General features: G+C 41.0%; 1 protein-coding gene across 1 annotated transcript in view; it reads left to right on the top strand.

The window, feature by feature from the left end:
* The first annotated feature begins 8,604 nt into the window (after positions 1–8,604).
* The window catches only part of ANXA4 (annexin A4), an 85,673-nt gene continuing 71,003 nt past the window's right edge, over positions 8,605–23,274 (top strand). The window contains exon 1 of the mRNA XM_007521251.3: positions 8,605–8,903. The gene's annotated coding sequence lies outside the window, so the exon portion shown is untranslated. The remainder of the gene's footprint in view (positions 8,904–23,274) is intronic.

Genomic DNA, 23,274 nt, shown 5'->3' with positions numbered 1-23,274 from the left:
GGTCTGTCCAAGATAACACAGAGACAACTTCATCATTATTAACAGGTGAGAAATATCACAATTTTTTAGTCATTCATCTGTTGTTGGACATCTGGCTATTTCCAGGTTTTGACTATTATAAATTATGAGGCTATGAACATAGGTACACACAGATATCTTCTAATAGATGCTTTTGCTTCTTTTAGGTAAAATCCCCCAGGAGAGAAATTGCTGAGTCATTAAGTAAGGTCTATTTCTAGTGTTCTGAAAAAATGTCAGACTATTTTTCTTTTTTTTTATTTTTATTTTTTTAAATTTTTTTTGTCAGACTATTTTTCACAAAGGTTGGACCAATGTACACTCCTACCAGCAGTGCAGAAATATTCCCTTTTCCCTACATCCTCTCCAGCATTTGCTATTACTGTCCTTTCTAGTGTATGACATTTTTACAGGTATAAAATGATATCTCACTATTGCTTAATTTACATTGTCTCTGATGGTCAGTGACTTTGGGCACTTTTTCATGTGTATGTTTGCTTTTTGGGTCTCTTCTTTGGTGAAATTTCTGTCCTTGTCCTATTTTTTTTTAGTGCTAAGTTTAGTGATCTCTTGATGTATTTTGGTTATTAGTCCTTTATCTGATGTATGCTACATAAAGATCTTCTCCCACACTGTAGGCTATCTTTCTGTTAGGGTGGTGGTACCCTTTGTTGTGCAAAGCTTTTTAGTTTAATGTAGTTTCATTGATTTTTTTTCTTTACTTTGCTGTTGGATTTGAGTCTTTGGAGACCTTTTTGAAGCATAAATTGTGAAGTGTTCTGCCAGTGGTTTTTTTTAATATATATATTTGGTAGTTTCTGATCTAATGTCCATGTCTTTGATCCACTTGGAGTTGAGTTTTGTGCACTGTGATATGTGGTGGTCTAATTTCATTAATTTGAATGTTTCTTTTTTTTTTTTTTTGCCTCTGGGGTTATCACAGGGACTTGGCACCTGCACTACAAGTCCACTGTTCCTGGAGGCTTTTTTCCCCCTTTCATTGCCCTTGTTGTTTATCGTCATTGTTGTTATTGCTGTTGGATAGGACAGAGAGAAATGGAGAGAGGAGGGGAAGACAGAGAGGGGAGAGAAAGATAGACACCTGAAGACCTGCTTTACTGCCTGTGAAGTGACCCCCCTGCAGGTGAGGAGCCAGAGGCTCTCACCCTGATCCTTACGCTGGTCCTTGTGTTTCGTGCCACATGCGCTTAACCTGATGTGCCACCACCCAGCCCCCTCACTTGTTTGTTTCAAATCCATTTTCTCAAAGTTACTTGTTGAAGAAACTCTCCTTTTTCCATTTAAATGGTTTGAGTTCCCGTGTCAAAAACTAGTTGTTCAAAAGTGTGGAGGCTTATCTTAATTCTATACCACTGATCTGTGTGTCTGTTTTGGTTTCAGTATCAGGCAGTTTTGATTACCATAGCTCTGTAGTATATATTGAGATCAGGAAGTGTGATGTCTCCAATTTTAATGTTTTAATGAAACATGTTTCACTCCTAAACATACTCTTCAAAGGAAAAGCGAAAGTGCTTTTTTTTCTCTATGAGAAAAACTAGATTCCATACAAAGGGATAAGAATCAGCTTGCCATCAGATATATATACATACACACACTAGTGGATTTCAGTAACAGTGAAGAACAATTTTGAAGGACAATGTCAACTAGCTTCATTTAAAATCCCCAAAGAATTGTTTGGAATTTATTTAATTAAGTGACAGCAAATACTACTGATTGCAGAAGAGAGTGATTGATTAAAAGTTTTATTATTATATTTAACTCTGACCAGAAAACTAGCCAACACTAATAAAAAGCTCTCACTGCATCAATAATTCTTCAAAAGTTTCACATATATTGTTATTTAGTCCTTATGCCATTAAATGTGGGGGTAGCTAATACAACTACTCCCATTTTTTTAGATAAAAACTGGGGTAAAAAAGCCATTTTATTAAAATTAACAAATAATAAATGGTAGGAAATGGATTTAAATCCTACTTTAATACTGGAATTTAATGAAATTTTATTTGCAAATACTGTATTTTGTCAGTAGATGGTTGAGAGGAAAAGGTGCTTTCTCTATATAGAATTCAATCCAGTTCATAACTATTAATCTACCTCATAAATTATAGTATTCGTGTTACTTCTCGATTATTTCCATCTGTTTTATTTACCAAAGGCATAACAGAAACAGTTTAAAATTATTTTTTTAATTATAAGACAATTGTGTGGCATCCTCAGTTAAACACACATAGTACTATGCACAAAAAGCCAACTTTCAGTCCCCACCTGCAGCATGTACGCTGCACGAGTGGTAAAGCAGGTCTGCAGATATCTCTCATTCTTTTTCCCTCTCTATCTTCCCCCTCCTCTCTCAATATCTCTCTGTCCTATCAAACGAAATGGGGGAACTGGCCCCATCGATGATCCTGGAGGCCATAAAAAAATTTCTTTTTCTGCCTCTGAGATGGTATACTTTGTTTTTTATGGTCTAGAATCTTTTCATAGTTCTATATATTTTGTATGCTTACTCATCCTTGAATACTAAAGGTTCTGGGCTAATTCTTCTTGGCTCCCTGCCTGTCTAGTTGGATGCTGTTAGAATCTCCTTCTCACGTCTTAGGTGGGATATTGGTAACTTCCAGCAGCCTGAAGGATTGTGGAGGGAGTTATTTGGCAATGAATGTCACCCCTAAAAGCTTTTCTCATCCTATTTTTGCAAAACACTTGTGCCAAAAGGCTGAAGGTTATCTAGCCTATGGACTTTGCTCCTTTCTGGCCAGAGGCCAGACTGGATGTGACCTAGCCATTCTCTTGAATTTACCATGGCAGTAAGAGAGAGAAACTTGTACTTGGGATAAAACTTCCCTCCTCTACATGCACTGGACTATCTCAGTGAATATTTAGAAGTCTGGGCTAGATTCCTACACCCCACCTCTTTACCCTCCCCTACCATTTTTGTGATAAGAAGCAACTTATTATTGCTATTCCTCGTGATTCTGGTGATTGGCTGGGCTCACTTAAGTGTTTGTTTGTTTATTTGTTTGTTTGTTTTTGCTCTCTCAACTGTTTGCAGTGAAACAGGGATGCTGGAGGCATTTTGGAGTTTCCTTGTTCATATGCATTGTATAAAGAGTAGGAAAAATCAAATTATTGGGGCTAAAACACACAGGCTCCTCCAATTCTTTATTTTCTTAAAGTCTGTCCAGACAGTTTTTTGCAGTACTCATTATATGACTACTCAGGGTTCCAAAGACACATGTGCTGAGTGAGAGAGCTAGCTGAAGTTGGAGCACCTGCTAAGACTTAATCTTGAGGGTTGATGAAATAGCTCACTTGGATAGTGTGCTGCTTTGCCATGTACATGACCAGGATGTTGCTTTTATTTTACCTACCTATCACTGTATCATATTTTAAATTTAAAGAGCTCTGTTTGAGGCTGGAGGTATCTGCCAATGCCTGCGTCCAATGGAGAAGCAATTACAGAAGTCAGAGCTCCCATCTTCTGCACCCCAAAAAGTGTTGTTGTCCATAAGCCCAGAAGGGTAAACAATAGGGAAGTTTCCAATGGAGGGGATGGGATACAAAACTCTGATGGTGAGAACTGTGTAGAATTATACCACTATTATCTTACAATCTTGTAAATCAATATTAAATCACTAAGAAAAAAATAAAACATTTTAAAAAGAGTTCTGTTTGGTTCTCTGAGTGTTCATTTTTGAAATGTCTGTTATATTTTATTCTATTATTTATTCTCCAAGGATACTAAAAATAGATTCTACAGTTTTGTCCTCTCTATATAGTCTGTTTCTTCTATTTCTCTTTTTTCCTGTCCTGTTTCATTTCAGATATTTCCCTTTAGTTTTTATGACTTCATCAGTCTGCTCTTGTTAAAGAACAGATTTAATAAAACAAACCAGGGCAGACCTACTTTTTGCTTGTTCTCCCTTTCTGGAGAGTGTGATATCCTCATCTAATAAAATTCCTCTTCTATACAAATAAAACAAAACAAAACAATGAGAATATAAGGCATCTAGTTAAACTATATATTAGGTAAATAATAAAAACATGTTAGTGTAAGTTTTTTCCATGAACTACTTAGGACATATGTAAAGCATAATGTATTTTATACTTTAGTAAAAAAAAAATAAATGTGTGGTTTCTCTGAAGTTTCAACATAATTATATGCCCTGTATTTAACTTAGAAACTCTTGGAAGAAGAGCTAACATGCTGCCTGGAGAGTCTATATGTCCTTGAAAGTGGGTGGGCTGACATCTGAAGTTGACTAAGAAGTTCTCCAGTTTTATTGAGTAGTAAATGTCTGTTCAGGTTTTCTTCCCCAGTGAAGACCATTCCAGGCTCTCCTCTCAACCTGGCTGTTTGGCTATTGGAGTCGCTGCATGGCTCCTCTGCCAGAACCTGGTTTCCAGTGTTCTAGAAGCCCAGTGAAAGAAAACCAAGCAGCTCATTCTACATCCTACTAAGCTTCATACAGATCTCCAATTTCAGTACAATGCCCAGCCATTAGTGGAAAAATAAAGGTGGCTGCCGTTATTTGGCAATGAGTCAGCAAGGAAAAAAGAAAGAGACCCAGGAAGTGTAGCAAAAGATATAGTGCTGGACTCTCAAATATGAGGTCACAAGTTGAACCCTCATGCCCAGAACTATTGTGCCAGAGCAATACTCTGGTTCCCTGCCTCCTCCTTCTTTCTCATAATAAATGAATGAATGAATGAATGAATGAATGAATGAATGAATGAATAAACAAACAAACAAATATATCTTAAAACAAGACAAAACAACAACAAAACACAGGGCCAGGCAATGGTGCCCCCAGTAGAATACACACATTATCACGTACAAGGACCCAGATTCAAGCTTCCATCCCCCACCTGTGAGTGCGGGGAAGCTTCACAGAAGCAGTGTTACAGGTCCCTTTCTTTCTCTTTCTTTCTTTCTTTCTTTCTTTCTTTCTTTCTTTCTTTCTCTCTCTCTCTCTCTCTCTCTTTCCTTCTTTCTCTCTCTCCCATTCATCTCTATTTATTTTTTATCCCTAACATGTTAAAAAAAAAAGGGGGAGTCGGGCTGTAGCGCAGCGGGTTAAGCACAGGTGGCGCAAAGCACAAGGACCGGCATAAGGATCCCGGTTCGAACCCCGGCTCCCCACCTGCAGGGGAGTCGCTTCACAGGCGGTGAAGCAGGTCTGCAGGTGTCTGTCTTTCTCTCCTCCTCTCTGTCTTCCCCTCCTCTCTCCATTTCTCTCTGTCCTATCCAACAACGACAACAACAATAATAACTACAACAATAAAACAACAAGGGCAACAAAAGGGAATAAATAAATAAAATAAATATTTTTTTAAAAAAAGACAAAAAGATCAGCTATGACATCATCTCCACAGACAATAACTTGGATCCACCTACATATCAGAGGTCAGGCTCAGGAAAAAAAACTAGTATAGTCACGGGCCCTTTGGAATATAACTTAAATAGGCCTACTAGCTATCTTCAAAACGGAAACCCCAAATCTTCATCTGCACTATTCCATCCTTTAGGCTCATAATTAGTCAACAATTTGTTTGGCTTTATATTTCAACTCTTTTTTCAGCCACCAGGCTCTAGATGCTACCATGATGCCAACTGGACTTCCCTGGGCAGACAATCCCACCAATGTGTCCTGGAACCCCACTTCTCCAGAGCTCAGGAAGCTTCCCCTTTCATGTACTCTCATGTGGTAGCCCAGGGACCCTTGTGCCTGGTAATATGTGTGTTCTACCTAATAATATGGTGCCAGGAAATCAAACTCAATGTCTCACACATGCAAGGCATATATTCTTTACTGAGTCACCTCCCAGTCCATGCCTGGTTCCCTTAGAATATTCCCTTTAGGAGGAGTCTCCATGTTGAAAATCTGACTATCCTGAGGCTGCTGTGAGGAGGAAGCAGGTTTAGGTGCTCTGGTCAACAGTGCCAGATGAGACCAGCCTTCAAGGTATCATTGTCATGGTGCCAGACGTGTAAGGGAATCCTCCAGACTGGTTCATCTACTGGATGAATACCACCAAGTGATGGTGATATTTGCTGATGCCCATTGGAATAGAATTGCCCAGTCAAGTGAAATGTTGAAAAATGTTGAAATTCAGACTCACAAAATCATGAGATATAATGAAATGACCATTGTCTTAAGTCATCAAGTTTGGGGTAGTTCATTGGGCATCTCAGATAACAGAACAACTTGACCATACAATGTATGCCCCCTTCTAAAGAATGTCTTTTGTGTCCCCTGCAGTGAAATACTCAGTCTTCTATCTGAGTAGAAGAGTAGTGGTAACTGTGCAGTATCATGAAGGGGATGGAAGAGACTGATTATATTGACTCTTGGGAAGACTGCCTGTTTTTAGGCAATGTATCCACTTTCAGAATATCTGGTGTAGTAAATTCCTGTGCAACCTGAGATACTGTACAATATCATGTTGCTTTCCAGCTTTCCTTATCACTGGTTTAGTAGTCAGTTCTCACAGGTCAGCTCAGTTAGTTGTCACCTGTCTATCTGTTTTCTAGTGTCTGAAGGTCTGATATTTTTCTTTTCTGGCTTCCTTGTTCTTGTGGAAATAAAAAGAAAAAAGTTTTATTTGCTTTTTCTTTAGTGGAATTTCCCAAGGGAAATGTGTTCATTCTACTGTCTTTAATTTAAAGGTCCCTTTGAATCTTTAATGCTAGCAATTATGTTAATTTTTAAAATACTCTGTCTTAGATCATATTCCCTAGAAGCAGAAACTCAATGAGGGATGATTGTGTGTGTTAACAGAGTATTCCCAGGAGGATCCGGAAGTAGATGAGAGGAGTGGGGCAGCTCAGAAGAAGGGCTTTTGCAGAAAGCTTTTCTCAGTCTGTAAACTAAGGAAATCTTGGAATGTGAAGACCATCATTCTTTTTCTATTGCTCATTTTGGTTACTTAAAGCTAATTCATAGGCTAGGCTGGGGAGACAGCATAGTGGTTATACAAAGAGACTCTCATGGCTGAGGCTCCGAAGCCCCAGGTTCAAAATAACCTGCACCACCATAAGCCAAAGCTGAGCAGTCCTCTGGCAATAAATAAATAAATAAACAAACAAACAAATAAATTCATAGATTGAAACTCACAAAGTTTAAGATATCAGAGCAAAGGGGCAAGAGTCTAGAATCCAAATCAGTTACAAATTCGCTTTTAACACTATGTTAAATCACTTTTCTTTTGTTACATTTTAATGACATAATTGAATTTCCCTCCCTGATTTTAAATCTAATATTCACTTGGATTTTAGTTTTTTGGGTGCCGAATACTCCTCAAAGCTGTGCACCTACTCAGCTAGATATAGATATATAGATATAGATATAAATTGGTTAATATATATATATAATTGGTTGACATATATATATATATATATGTCAACCAATTATTCTGCAAGCATTCACTGAGCACCAGCTAGGTGCCAGAAATGTTACTGGACACAGGTGCCTTCAAAAGATCTGTGTACCTGGAACTCTTCTTAGAGCCCTTCCCCACTAGGGAAAGAGACAGGCTGGGGGTATGGATCGACCTGTCAACGCCCATGTTCAGCTGGGAAGCAATTACAGAAGCCAGACCTTCAACCTTCTGCATCCCACAATGACCTTGGGTCCATACTCCCAGAGGGATAAAGAATAGGAAAGCTATCAGGGGAGGGGATGGGATACAGAGTTCTGGTGGTGGGAACTGTGTGAAGTTGTACCCCTCTTATCCTATGGTTTAGTCAATGTTTCCTTTTTATAAATAAAAAAAATTTAAAAAAAACTAAAAAAATAATAAATGGATCCTCAGGATAAAAATAAATAAATAAGTAAATAAATAAATAAGATCTGTGTAGTATTCAAGGAAGTTCACCTGGAAGGGCGACTGCTTTGCCACGCCTGAGACCCAAGCTGAAGACTGAGGGAAACATCAATTACTGTGGTGTCTTTCCCTCTTTTTCTTTATCGGAACACGTCAGTCCTAAGCAGTGAAGCCCCTACTAGACAGAAAAATTAATTAAAATCAATTAATTAAATTGTTTAATAAATTAAATAATTAATCTCCACCCGGGAAGAAGTGGAAATAAGCACAGGAAACTATTAAAAGGAAGGAGTGCTGTGGAAAAGGGAAGACCCTGATTTTATTGACAAGTGCCAAATCCTGGTCATTTTCCTGGTCATCAAATAGGGCTGCTCCGACCTGCACGTCCCGAAAGTTTCCCCCGCCTGCCTGGCACACAAGGAAAGTGAACTTAATTTTCCTGAAGACTGAAGCTTTTTCTGAATTGTGTTTTTCTGTAAAAGAGGGAAACGACGCATACCACGCTGACTTCAGTTGCAATCGAAGACCAAAGAACTTCGAGTGAGAACAGTTTTAGTCTCCGGGGAGGGAGCCCTGGCCAGGGACTCTGGGTGGCGGGGAGTTGGGGAAATCCTGGGCTGGATCTCCGGGTGTGGGTGCTCCGGGGCCGAGACCCAGATTGCCCAACCGCTTGGGTTCCGCTGGGGCATAAGACCGGCTGGGCGGTGCCCAGCGGAGGGTGCGATCGGGATGGGGGGAGGGCGAGTCCGGAGGCCCTGGCTCCAAAAGGGCGGGGCTGGTCATCTGGGAGGGCAGGGGCGCCCCATAGAGGACAGTGCGCCCCGCAACCTGGGGGCGTGGTGGCCCCAGCCCCCGGCTCCAGGTGCGCCGCTTCCTGGAAGGAATTTCCGGTCCCACGAGCAGGAGACGACCAGGAACTCTGATTGAGTCCCCACCCCTAAGTGGGACGGTCCTCTCGGGATAAAACCAGCTGCCCAGCTCCGACGAGGGTGTGACCTGCGCGGCCTCAGAGGAGTACATTCGGGTCCCGGAGAGCGGTAAGAGGGTCCCGTATCCGGGGTCCCGGGCGGGAGCTGGGTCTGGCTGGTCCAGTGCTCTGGAGCTCAGTCCTGCAGCCCGCAGGCGGGCCCGGGCAGCACAGAGTGGAGCAGGAGACAGCCGGCCCAGACTTCGCTTTCTGTCGGCAAGGGAGGCAAGGAAGGCCTTCTTCCATCTTCTCCTCCCAGAATACACTACACAGCTCAAAACACTGATTAGAGACCTCAACTATTGTACATAGCGCCCATGTGCCAAACACTGTGCTGGGCTTGGAAATAGAGAAGATCGAGGCTGTAAATATCTAGTGCTGACTCAGGCTAACGCCCAAGTTTTACTTTTTCAATTCTTTCTTCGTTCCTTAGAAGAATATATTTATTATTTTCCTACTAACTTTTAGCCTTTCTCTTTTAAAAATGTTATGTTTATTTATTTATCTATTGGATGGGCATAGAGAGAAATTGAGAGGGAAGTGGGAGGAGATAGGGAGAGAAACAGAGACACCCACAGCCTGAAGATTCTGGAACTTGAATCTTCTGCTCATCCCCAGTCTCACATCCTCAGAGTCATTTCTTCACTTGTAAAGTGAATATCTGATTGGAGACCAAGCTTATTGTTCTCCAAGGGAGATGGAGGTGAGTGGCAGACATTGCAGGTGATAAGTGGTATGCTAGAGAGTACTTAAAGATTCACAGTAAAGGCGGGTGTGTGTGTGTGTGTGTGTGTGTGTGTCTTGGGACCGGGCAGTGGTGCACTGGATTAAGCACACATAGTATGAAGCACAAGGACCTGTACAAGGATTCCGGTTCAAGGCCCCATTTCCCCACCTGGAGGGGTGGGTCGCTCCACAAGTGCTTAAGCAGGTCTGCAGGTGTCTCTCTGTCTATCTCCCCCCCCTCTCAGTTTCTCTCTGTCTTATCAAATAAAATGGGGAAAATGGCCTCTAGGAGCAGTGGATTTGTAGTGCAGGCACTGAGCCCCAGTGATGACCCTGGAGGCAAAAGAGAGAGAGAGAGAGAGAGGATGAAGGGAAGGTTTGTGTGTCAATTTTACACATTTGAAAATAAAAATTCTTTTATACCAAAATAGTGATGTGTGTGGAATCCAGAATTTAGATGCCATTTGAATAGAAAACAGGAAATTTTTGTTTGCCAGCAAGACAGCTTGTTTGTATCGTGCACTTGCTCTGTCATAGGTACAATTTAGGCTTGAGCCAGGCCTTCAGAACATAGAAGGAAGCTTCAGTGCTGTGGTATCTTTCTGTCTCTCCAACTCATGCTGTATCTTTCTATCTGAAAAAGTCAGCCTGGTGAAACTCCGGTAGTGATTTAACAAACAACAACAACAACAACAAAAAATAGAAACAAAGTTTAGAAAATTTTTCTTGGGTTTTTGTTTGCAATTAAAGCCAGCTCTAGCCCTTAAGGGTTTGCTTGCACTGCAATTAATGTTACTTAAGGAAGAGGTAGTTATGTACTGCTTTGTCCTATCTGGAAGCACTTTGAATAACAGTTTTCCTAGATTACTCAATATTTATTTCAACTTGGGTTGAGATTATTAACCTTGTTTTACTGCTGAAGATCACAACACTTGGGCTGGGGAGTTGGTTCAGCAGTTAGGTGCACAACTTACATGTGTGAGGTTCAGTTTCCAGCACCAATAAAAATATTATGACCAAGACTCCAGGTTATGTCCTTGGTCCAAGTTAAAACACTTGTAAACAGATATAATCTCTTTGCCCCACTGTAACTCCATCATTGTAGGATTTTTTGTGATTTGAAATTTGGATTTGTGACTCTCTGGCTCATTGACAAATCTTAACCAAATGGTTTCCTTTTCCTGTTCAACTTTCTTGTCAAGTTGACATGTGAGAGATGGGCTGAAAGAAATGGCACTGTTTTAGTTAGAAAGGGAAGATTGTGGTGGGTATGAGAATCCATGTTAGGCCCCTAAGTTCTTTTTATTTTTAAAGAATATTCTATGAATGGAAAAGAGAGAGAGGGGACAGGGGTAGATAGCATAATGGTTATGCAAAGATACTATCATGCTCGAGGCTCCAAAGTCCCAGGTTTGATCCTACCACAAGCCAGAACTGAGCAGTGCTTTGGTAAAAATAAGTAAATAAATAAATAAAAATAAAAAATAGAAACCAGAGCAGCTTAATTTTTTAAAATTTATTTTATTTATTTATTCCCTTTTGTTGCCCTTGTTTTACTGTTGTTGTTATTACTGTTGTCGTCATTGTTGGATAGGACAGAGAGAAATGGAGAGAGGAGGGGGAGATAGAGAGGGGAGAGAAAGACACCTGCAGAGCTGCTTCACCGCCTGTGAAATGACTCCCCTGCAGGTGGGGAGCTGGGGGCTCCAACCGGGGACCTTACACTGGTCCTTGCGCTTTGTGCCATGTGTGCTTAACCTGCTGCACTACCGCCCGACTCCCATCTATATCTAGACCACAGCGTTAAGCAATGCAGGGGACCTAGCTAATGACCAACAGTTTGTAAAGCTTCTTCCCTGAGGGTGAGGACTTGGAGCTTGAACCTGGGTCCTGGTGCATTAGTACTGTGCACTCCCACCTGTCCCCTTCTTCAGCTTCTGATATTGCTGCATTTGACTGCTATACAAGGACTTGTTGACTCAGTGGAACTCATACTTATCAGAGTCACAGGCTCTTTTGAGAATATGATTAAAGCTATGATCAAGAAAAATAAACACATATTTAACATTTTGATACAGTTTCAAGGGGTTTATAGATATCCTTCTTCAGTCAATAACAGGTATGTAGATAAATGTTAGGAATTTGGGCTGGAGGGGGTGGTGCGGTACACATCTGACTGAGCACACACATTACGAGGTTCAAACCTGTGGTTTGTCCCCACCTGAAGTGGGGAAGCTTCACTACTGGTGAAGCAGTGCTGTAGGTTTTTCTTTCTCCCTCTCTGTCCCCTCTAAATTCCTTTTTGTCATATATATATATATATATATATATATATATATATATATATATATGCTAAATTGGTGGATTCATAGTAAAGACATTGAACCCCAGTGATAGCTCTGTGACATTAAAAAATAAAACTTCAGGCTGGGGGTGGAAGAGATAGCATAATGATCATTCAAAAAAACTTTCATGCCCAAAGCACCCAGGTTTAATCCCTAGCAACAGGGCTGAGCAGTACTCTGGGATGGTGGGGTGTGGGGGGGGTGGGATCGGGGAGAATTTATCTTAAGGTTGGCTCCCAGAGGGACCTGAAATTTGGCAGTATATACCAGACTTTTAAAATACATTTCCCTTTTCATCAGTTTTAATTCTAGAGATTTATCCTACAGAACAGCTTGGACATGTGTGTAGGGATATGTGTACAAGCATATATACATAGAAGCTTTGTTTGAAGTAATATGATTGGAAGTTGCCCAAGAATGGGTTAAATTATGGGATGTTTTTGCAATATAGTCCTACACATCTGTTAAAAAATAATATGGATTGGTAGGATCAGATACAAAATTATATCAAAGACACTTAAAAAATTTATGGGGGGGTGGAGGCAGGCACATGGTATAAAGTGCAAGGACCAGCACGAGGATCCCAATTCGAGCCCCAGCTCCCCACCTGCAGTGGGTTGCTTCACAAGCAGTCAGACAGGTCTGCAAGTGTCTTTCTCTCCCCCATCTGTCTTCCCCTCCTCTCTCGATTTCTCTCTGTCCTATCCAACAACAACAATAATGATAACAGTAACAGCAACAAGGGTTATGATCCCCAGGAGCAGCGGATTCATAGTGCAGGCACTGAGCCCCAGTGATAACCCTGGAGGAAAATAAATTATCTAGGGGTTGGAAGAAGCACACTATTATTATGTATGAGGACCCAGGTTCAAGCCCCCAGCTACCACATAGAAGCACCTGCATGGAGTGTGTGTATCAGGTGGGGCAGGTTCATGAGAGATGGAGCAGTGCTGTAGTGTTTCTCCTTCTCCATCTCTTACTCTCCATCAAAAAACAAAAAAAAAGCAGCTTGTGGAGAGTGGTAGAATAGTGCAGGCACAGAACCTCAGAAATAATATTGGTGGCAAAAAAAATAATAATCTTTCTTCTTTTGTCATCTTTAGGATATAACAACTCCAAGAATTTTTTTTTTTCAAATAGAAAGAGCAAGACATAGAGGCCAAAATAGAGAAAGGCTTGGATAGAAACCACAGCCCTGTGGCTGCCTTCAGTGTAGTGCAGGGCCAAATGTGAACCTAGGCCATATATATGACAAAGCAGCACACTGTCCAAGTGAGGCACTTTGTCAGCCCTATTTTTATGAGAGAGAGAAAGAACACAGAACACTGCTCAGCTCTGGCATATGGTGATGCAGGGGTTGAACTTGGAACCTCTGGGACTTCAAGAATGGAAGTCTGGTGCACCACAGCTAATGCTGTTTCCTGCCCCCACCCTCAAAATACTTAAAAAAAAAAAAACCTGGGGGTCGGGCGGTAGTGCAGCAGGTTAAGCGAAGGTGGCGCAAAGTACAAGGACCGGCGTAAGGATCCTGGTTTGAGCCCCCACTGCACCACCTCCTGGACCACATAAATGACTATTTTTGTATCTAAGAGTGTTGGAGGCTGTCTGTATTCTTAAGTATTTGTTAATGCATTTAATACTTTTGAGAAGATGAACAGGAAAGTTACAAGAGCCATGGCAATGGCGGGTGGAGTGGGTTAAAGTTCATACAGATTTGTCACTATCCATAGTTTTATATTTTCATAGTTTATATATTACCAATTAAAAAGAGAATGTTTACAGACATCACTTATCCATTATCTTAAAGAAGCAAGAATAAGTAGAAATTAAGAATGTACAAGAGTCAGGAATGTACAAGAGTCAGGATGTGCATGCCAGAGGTCCTAAGTTTGATCTCTGGCACCACCAATAACTAGAGCTGAGTGATGCTCTAATTAAAAATAAATTAACTAGGGCAGAGTAGACAGCATAATGGTTATGCAAAGAGACTCTCATGCCTGAGGCTCCAAAGCCCCAGGTTCAATACCCTGCACCAACATAAACCAGAGCTGAGCAGTGCTCTGGAGAAAAAAAAAAAAAAGTAAATAAATTTTTTAAAAAGTAAATAAATTAACTAATTTTATAAATAAAGTAAGAATACTTATCAAGTCTTCTGCCTTCACTTATCTCATATGATCATGCTTGTGTGACCATATGTTTCCTTATTTGTATGCAGAGAACTAAGATATAGTTAATGCCTTAGAGTCCAGTGAGATGAAGTAGCAATTTTATTTTCATACTTTTTTTTCCCGCCAGTACTGGGATCATATGCATACACAATACCAATCACTCCCAAACCAACTTTTCCATTCATGTTATTGCTAAACAGAAAAGAGAGAGAGACACACACACCACACACACACACACACACACGGGGGCGGGGGGGAGAGGGAAAGGGAGAGGGAGAGAGAGAGACAGACAGACAGACAGACAGACAGAGAGAGACAGAGACAGAGAGAGAGAGAAACAGCATGACTTTACCACTACCCCTTGTGGGGTTTCTCCTGGTGATATGTTTCATATAGTGCTGGTACTTAAACCCAGGACTTGACACGTTACAGTGTACACCCTACTAGGTGGACAATTTCCTGACAGTCTTTGTCATACATTGCAGTGAAGTTTTCAGTCATGTTGATATATGTCAGTTGATTCCACATTGTTTAATGTGCCTCAAACTGGATGGTAAGGAAATTTCTCTACTTACTGGTTTCCTGTATCTGGAGCTACAGAAGCAGAAAGAGGAGGTAGCTGGAATATGTCATGGCCTGCAGACTTGAAAGACCTGCTGGGCAGTTCTTTTTGTCAGACAAGGTCTTAGCCGTGATATCAGCTCTTAGCACTGAGGGACCTGCTATTGACTTCAGAGCCTTCTTGAGCCTGACCATACACTAGTCTGTGACGACGCTGCCCTCTTTGTGTGCCGGGACTGTTGGGCTACAGATATCAATAGCTGTTGTTATAAAACATTTACTTTTCAGTCTGACTATGTGCCAACCACCTGGTATGTTATTTTGTTAAATTTTCACCCATACTAAGTGGATGCATAAATGTTTTCATTGGGGAGTCGGGCAGTAGCGCAGTGGGTTAAGTACAGGTGGTGCAAAGCTCAAGGACCGGCGTAAGGATCCGGGTTCCAGCCCCCGGCTCCCCACCTGCAGGGGAGTCGCTTCACAGGCGGTGAAGCAGGTCTGCAGGTGTCTATCTTTCTCTCCCCCCTCTGTCTTCCCCTCCTCTCTCCATTTCTCTCTGTCCTATCCAATAACAACCACATCAATAACAACAACAATAATAACTACAACAACAATAAAAAAAGACAACAAGGGCAACAAAAAGGAAAATAAATAAATAAAATTTAAAAAAAGAAATGTTTTCATTGTATAGATGGCCAGAACTGAGGTATAAAGGGAATGAGTAATTTGCTTGAGGTCAAGTAAGTAGTAAAGTCAAAATTTAAACTTGACTGTCTGGTTTTATATCCTTTGCTCTTACTCTGTTACACTGTAGAAGAGGTTAAAAATGGTTCGGAATCAGTCTGAAAAGGCATTGTTGGGAGATCAAGATAATTAAGGGGCTCTATTCTTTTTTTTTAATTGGGGGACTAATGTTTTAAATTCGACAGTAAATACAATAGTTTGGTCATGCATAACTTTTCCCAGTTTTCCACATAACAATACAACCCCCACTAGGTTCCCTGGCATCATGTTCTAGGACTTGAACCCTCCACCCCAGAATCTTTTACTTTAGTGCCATACACCAACTCCTTTCCAAGTTCTGCTTAGTGTTTTCTCTTCTGATCTTGTTTTTGGACTAAGGGGCTCTATTCTTTCAGAGAGAAAGAATTAGAGTTTATGTCCAAACTATTTGTCCTAGATGAGCTTGATATTGACCTGGACCTGAGTCTTTCTAAGTATCTGGGTGCTCCTGGCTGATAAATGAGGAGTAGAGAGAAGATATTTAAACAAGACAACGTGTTTCATGCTCTTGATTCTGGTGACTAGTCCTTGTCTAAGGCAGCTCAGTACCTTGAGGAAAAGTCTTCAGCTATAAGGCAGGATGTCAGTGGGTTTTTTTGTTTGGTTGGTGGTTGGCTTTTAGGAAGATAAACAGTTCAGAAATCATAGAATTGTGTATTCGATAATGAGATATATTATGCACAAACTACCCATGGAATAACAGAAGTGAGCCTTGCTCTATCACAGTGGTCCCAGACGGATCCTGGAGAATGAAATTCTTTTTTCTTTTATTGGGGGGGGGGGGTTAATGGTTTACAGTCAACAGTAAAATATAGTGGTTGGTACATATGTGATATTTCTCAGTTTTCCACATAACACTCTAACTCCTCATCTAGGTCCTCTTCTGCAATACTCCCCACCTCCACTCCCCCAGAGTCCTTTACTTTGGTGCAATACACCGAGAGTGAAATTTAATACTGAGACAGGGTTGGAGAAGAAGGGCTTATGTACAGGCATGAGGATGAGAAAACAGGACTATAGCACACTGGAGTGATGTGTTGATTAGAACAAGGTTTATGCCAGAGCAGAATAAGAAGGCCTTCAGAAATTAAGGATATTCTATAGACCTGTGGTGACAGGTCCTAGAGGGCCCATAGTAAGAATTCCTGACATGGATTTATTTTTCAAGTCATTTTATTGGGGGAAATAGTGGTTTTTCAAGACAGTTGTTGACAGAAGGATACAGTTTATCTTCCTGTGATAAGTGTCTGCACACCACTCCCACCACCAACAAACTAAGTCCTTCACTTTCATGCACTGGATCACCAAAGTCCTCTTCCCCGCCCCCCAACCCAAATTTACTGAGGGGAGGGAGTGTTAATGTTAACTCTAATACTAGAGTTGTTGACAAATACTCAGTTTTCTTTACTCCTTCTCATCTCTCCCTGCCCCAGAATTCTTTGGGTTTTTTTTTTTCCTAAGGGAAATGTTTCTCTACTTTTTTTTAGTAAGTTTGTTTGTTTTATTTATTTATTATTGGATACAGACAGAGAGAAATCGAGATTGGCAGGGGACAGAGACAGGGACAGAGACAGAGAGACACCTGCAGCACACCTTTACCACCACTTGTGTAGCTTTTCCCCTGCAGTGGGGACCAGGGGCTTGAACTCCAGTCTCTTGCACACTGAGGTATGTGTGCTTAACCAGGTGCGCCACTGCCTGGCCCCCTGAAATATCTATCATCTATCTATCTATAATTTATTTGTAAAATAAAAAATATCGACAAGACCATAGGATAAGAGGGGTATAGTTCCACACAATTTTCACCACCAGAGTTCTATATCCCATCCCCTCCCTTGAAAGCTTTCCTGTTTTTTATCTCTCTGAGAGCATATACCCAGGATCATTTTGGAGTGTAGAAGGTGGAAGGTCTGGCTTCTGTAATTGCTTCTCCACTGAACATGGGCATTGGCAGGTCGATCCATACTCCCAGCCTGTTTCTATCTTTCCCTAGTGGGGCAGGGCTCCAGAGAGGTGGGGTTCCAGGGTATATTTTTATTATTAGATAGAGACAGAAAGAATTTGAGAAGGAGGTAGAGATAGCCCTGCTTCACCACTCATGAAACTTTCCACCTGCACGTGGGGACCAGAGGATTGAACCTGGGTCCTTGTGCACTGTAATGCGAGCGCTTAACCAGGTACACCACCACCTGGCTCCCAGAATTATTTGCTTTACTGCAATATACCACACGTAGTTCAAGTTTCACCCTGCATTTTTTTTCTTTCCTTGTTTTAATTTATTTATTTACTTACTTACTTATTATTGGCTAAAATTGGATCACATGACCATCACAAGCCATCCATTGCAGTTGGAAAGAGATGGCCTTGGACCAGTCATAATTTCCTCCTGAGGTGAGTCTCACCTCCCAAGATTTTGCAACCTTAATCACTGAACTCAGGAAGCTTCTTTTAATGAGGAAACAAGGTATAATGGGGGTTAATGTATCACTAATCCTTGAAGAAATTCTTTGCAAGAGTCACTACTATCTCAGTTTTATGCTGGAATAAACCCTCATAGGTGGGGTTTAGGGCTGGAGGGCAAAGGAAGCACTGGAGTTAAGCCCATGTTCAGGATCCCCAGCTGCTGTCTCTGGCACTGAGTGATCTTTACAGTTTATGCCAGAATTGAGAAGAGAGAACTGAGTCAACTGGAATTTTACAGGTATGGTGAAGTAAACAATCAGGGCTACCAGGAGTAAAGTGTGTGCAGTGGTAGATGGTTTTGCTGTTTAATCTTTGACAGACATTTCCTGAGTCATATTTACAAGTGATTTTTAAAGTCTTAATGTTATGATTCCCCCTTCCATTAATATAATTCCTCCTCTATCCATTCCCTTATACTTCATTTAAGATTATGAATGGAAATGTACATTTATGAAATACCCGGGATTTCGGGGTGTCTCTCTCCTTCTCCGGCAGGGTGTCCTCCAGGGGAAAGGCAACGGGCTGGTTCTTTCTCGCTCACGACAGGGGTGACACGAAGTAAAAGACACCAGGGGACTCTTAGCGTGAGTCTAGAATCTGAGTCCTTAGAGTCCCAGAATCCTAGAGTCCGTTTATTAGCAAAGTGGACATGAGTTAAATAGAAAAGCAATGGAGGTAATTATTGTTGCAATATGACAGAAATTACAGGTTTCTTAACAGTCAGCATTCCCCTAAGGTAGGGGGTTGGTATGACAGGAATTGATGAGATACAAGACAGTTATTTTCCATAACACAAGCAACTTAATTATCCAAAGGTATTTGAGAGAAGCATAGGGGTTAAACCCGTAGGGTGAGACAGAGAGAAGATGAATATCAAAAGGCCACATAGTTTGGAATCTCTCTTGTCTGGGGTCTGAGGTGTGTGATGAAGTGTGTGATAAGGTGTGTTCTTCTGTGATCAGAAGGTGACTTTGATGAGTGAATCTGTGGCCATGTGGCCTGCAGTTAATGGAGGGAAGTACTGGGGTATCTGTGGGCCTGAGTGTCAAGAAGGAAAGAACCAAGTCTGAGTTTCCCCCCTTATGCTCACCTCGGTTGAGAGAGACTTACCAAGAGGTTATCTTCTCAGACCTCCATCCAAAGATGGGGGTGGTTCTCCCTAAGCTCTATCAGGCTCACACATGTTCCCAACATCTCCTCCTAATTTCTTTAATGAACTGTGTTTATGGATCAATGTCAGTTAGAGCATTTCTTTCCTCTAAAGGAATACGAGTGTAAGCGTGAACTGAGACTCTCTGTACTGTAACATTAATTATGTCATGTATGCGTTTCTTGAGGAATTGAATGAGGCAAGGAATAATCAGCGATAGAGCTACCATAGCTAGCAAAGGGCCTAGGAGAGGTAGAAGCCAAGCAGTTAAAGGAGAAGAGAACCAGGAGTTAGTATTGAAAGGGGAAAAGGAATTCTTAATATCACAGCTAAGTTTGTGCAAGATATTAACATTTCGGTTTTACAAATCTAATTTCATTTACAAAAGAAACAACATTTTTCTAGACAAAGATCACACTATTTAGCATAAATCAAGTCCAAACCATGGCAGTTCTGGAGTACCACCTTGGCAAGGGAGTTTATCTGTCTCTGGAGAGATTCCAAGCTGTCAGAGGTAAAGTCAACGGACTGTTGGAGCTGATTTTCAATGCGTCCAGCAGCGTAGAGAGATTGTCCCAAAGTCCACCAGCAAGTTTAAGCGATGCAGTCAGTTGATGTGATGTCCAGGGGAAGAAACAGCACGCCTGGTCCTCTGGTGGGTCAGCGCCAGCTGATGAAATTCTTCTTCTTCATAGAGGGTCAGCTGTGGAATAAGAAAAACTAGGAGGCAAGGACCAAGTAGAGAAGAACTGACACGAAAACTAGGTCAGCAGAAAGAGAATTGGGTGGGCTGGTGAGGTTAGCTGGAGTATATACAGGCATGGTGTCCTTTAATGGTAAGGACTTGCCAACAGGGACTCTGGGTTTTCCAAGAGCAGTAATGTCATACACCATAATAAAAGGAAAACAAACATTCCAGCATTGAAAAAAGAAAAAAGAAAAAAAATGTGTCTCTATGACTATGTGTCACTATAAATTGGGTGGCTTTGTCAATGAGATATAATAAATGGACAATTCGGATTTCTGTAAATATTAAGAAGGTTTAGTAAAGTTACTTCATTGATACTTTAGCCAACTGAATACTGGGGGGTGCATTCCCCTTCTTTTTTTATTAATTGAGCTTAAGGGTTATAGTTTTTCTTGTTTGAGCTGTAGCCCACATAAATTTAGAAAAAGTACCAATTGAGAAAAAAAATTGTTTACCAAACATGGGCAGGTGAGTTACATCAATCTGCCAGAAAGCACTGGCTTTTATCAATGGGAATTAGTCTTCAAATTCTGAATAGCAGGATCTTAATTAAACAAAGCAGGAGCCAGTAAAGTGCTCTCACTATGGCAGGTCAAGCGTTAAAATTTAAGACGCTTGTAAAAAAATGAAAAAAAAAAATTTTAGGATATGAGTGACTTTAGGAGTCATCACACACCCATAAATAAAAAAAAAATGTTTAGTTTTAAATCTTACCATATGAGCAGTCGGTTCTTCATCTGTAGATTGTACCTATAATTATTTACTTAAGAGAAAATAATGTGTACCAAGTTAGAAGTTTAATGGTTAGAATTGGCTTGAGTTCCTTCATATGATTTTAGAAGGCTCTTTATTAAAATATACCAGTATGTTATAGAAAGTCAATACCTAATGTGTTGACATGATAAAATGCTTGCTATTTTTTTTTTTAATCACTTAAACAATTTTAAACTTAGTTTGTTAGAATCTTTGTTTATCACAAAGCTTATCACACCCTTAGGGCAGCTATAAACAAGGGTGGGTACACAACTTAATTGATCTTTCACTTAAAAAGCTAAGATAAACCTCATAGCTTAAATGTTTAAAATTAAATTTTTACTGTTACATTTATTTTAGATGACAATATTAGACTAAATAATTTTGTTGAATCACATCTGCTGAATAAAAAAAATTTTATCAGGCCAGGAATATCATGTTTAACCCTTTATTCCTGGCAAGGCCACTGCTCTACACTGACTGGGTTATTAGAAAGCCAGTTCAAACATGGAATTAACAAATTAACAAACAGTGGCAGTTGGTATTGGGGTGCTGTTAAGGTTTACAATTCTCACAAGAGGGAGAGAGACTGTAGAGGCATTTTACCATGCCTAGAGATCTCAGAAAATCTTTTAACTAATGAATTGATGCTGATATTAGCTATCAGAAGGATGAAACTGTCTTATATTTTAGTCTGGTAAAGGTGTGCCAACTCTACAAGTCAGGATCTTTAAAATCACATTCAGCTTAACTAAATCTTATTTAAAACTTAAAACAAAATCTAGTTATTTCAGAGGGTTAACACACATTAGTGAAAACAAAGTTAGCGCACAAATTTAAAACAGACATTCTTGGTGAAAAAAATTTTTTTCCTTAGCTCACAGCCACTCCCCCCGCCACCCCGACCCCAGGAGGGGCGGGTGTGGCTAGAGGAATGACTGACTGCAGTCTTTGCCAATCTGTGGAGCAGGATCTCTGTGATGTGATTGGCTGCACGGATGGAACAGGCAGGCTTAGTTTACCACCCCGCCTAGAAAAAAATTTAGAAGTTTCTTTTCTGGGCTAAGGTACATTTTAGATTTTTAAAGAAACAAATCATTGAATTGCTATCAAAAGTGTGTGCTGGTTCTCTAATAACCTTTAAGTTAAAGAGACCGTCTTGTTTGATTGATTTCTTTCTTTCTTTAAAGAATAACTTGCTAGCCAGGTAATATCTCACTCAGAACTGGTTTAATCGTTTTCTGAGGGCTCTGGCTGTCACAAAAAAGCTTTATCTTTTGCGTTTTCCTTTTAAGCAGTAAATAGCAGTTTTAAGACCATGCCTAGGTCCACTTTAATGTCTGATTGACTCAGAAATTAGGAGAGGGTATAGAACAAAATGCCACAAAAGTGGGAGAGGAAAAAATTAGGTCAGACTCGTTTAAGATTAAACATGGGAAGGACACTCAGTTTCTCAGAGCCTGGCCAGGGTTCTGATCTGCTGAGGTTCCTTCTCTGCGTCCACTCCACGAGCTTCCCTGGAGCTTGAAGGATAGGGAGAAGGAGAGAAAGATCACAGGGACTCAAACGAGAGCCTCGGGGTTACCTTACGATGTACTTTGGTACTGCTTCTTCATTCCTGGAGTCACGGTCCCGATCCTCTACGGTTGGGCCAGCATTTTTTTCAACCGGGTGCTTGGGGTCGGGAAATTCTGCCCCACGTTGGGCGCCAGATTTCAGGGTGTCTCTCTCCTTCTCCGGCAGGGTGTCCTCCAGGGGAAAGGCAACGGGCTGGTTCTTTCTCGCTCACGACAGGGGTGACACGAAGTAAAAGACACCAGGGGACTCTTAGCGTGAATCTAGAATCTGAGTCCTTAGAGTCCCAGAATCCTAGAGTCCGTTTATTAGCAAAGTGGACATGAGTTAAATAGAAAAGCAATGGAGGTAATTATTGTTGCAATATGACAGAAATTACAGGTTTCTTAACAGTCAGCATTCCCCTAAGGTAGGGGGTTGGTATGACAGGAATTGATGAGATACAAGACAGTTATTTTCCATAACACAAGCAACTTAATTATCCAAAGGTATTTGAGAGAAGCATAGGGGTTAAACCCGTAGGGTGAGACAGAGAGAAGATGAATATCAAAAGGCCACATAGTTTGGAATCTCTCTTGTCTGGGGTCTGAGGTGTGTGATGAAGTGTGTGATAAGGTGTGTTCTTCTGTGATCAGAAGGTGACTTTGAATGAGTGAATCTGTGGCCATGTGGCCTGCAGTTAATGGAGGGAAGTACTGGGGTATCTGTGGGCCTGAGAGTCAAGAAGGAAAGAACCAAGTCTGAGTTTCCCCCCTTATGCTCACCTCGGTTGAGAGAGACTTACCAAGAGGTCATCTTCTCAGACCTCCATCCAAAGATGGGGGTGGTTCTCCCTAAGCTCTATCAGGCTCACACATGTTCTCAACACCGGGAGATGGCTTGGGGAACCTTTTTTTTCTTAAAATAAATATTTTTAAATATTTATTTATTTCCTTTTGTTTCCCTTGTTGTTGTTATAGTTATTATTGTTGTTGTTATTGATGTCGTTGTTGTTGGATAGGACAGAGAGAAATGGAGAGGAGGGGAAGACAGAGAGGAGGAGAGAAAGATAGACACCTGCAGGACTGCTTCACCACTTGTGAAGTGACGCCCCTGCAGGTGCAGAGCTGGGAGCTTGAACCGGGATCCTTATGTGGGTCCTTGCACTTTGCGCCACCTGCGCTTAACCC

This window comes from Erinaceus europaeus, chromosome 3 (genome assembly GCF_950295315.1).
Source record: "Erinaceus europaeus chromosome 3, mEriEur2.1, whole genome shotgun sequence".
Classification (NCBI taxonomy): Eukaryota; Metazoa; Chordata; class Mammalia; order Eulipotyphla; family Erinaceidae; genus Erinaceus; species Erinaceus europaeus.
The sequence above is the reverse complement of the archived record's forward strand: the minus strand, read 5'-3'. Positions and strand labels throughout refer to the sequence as shown.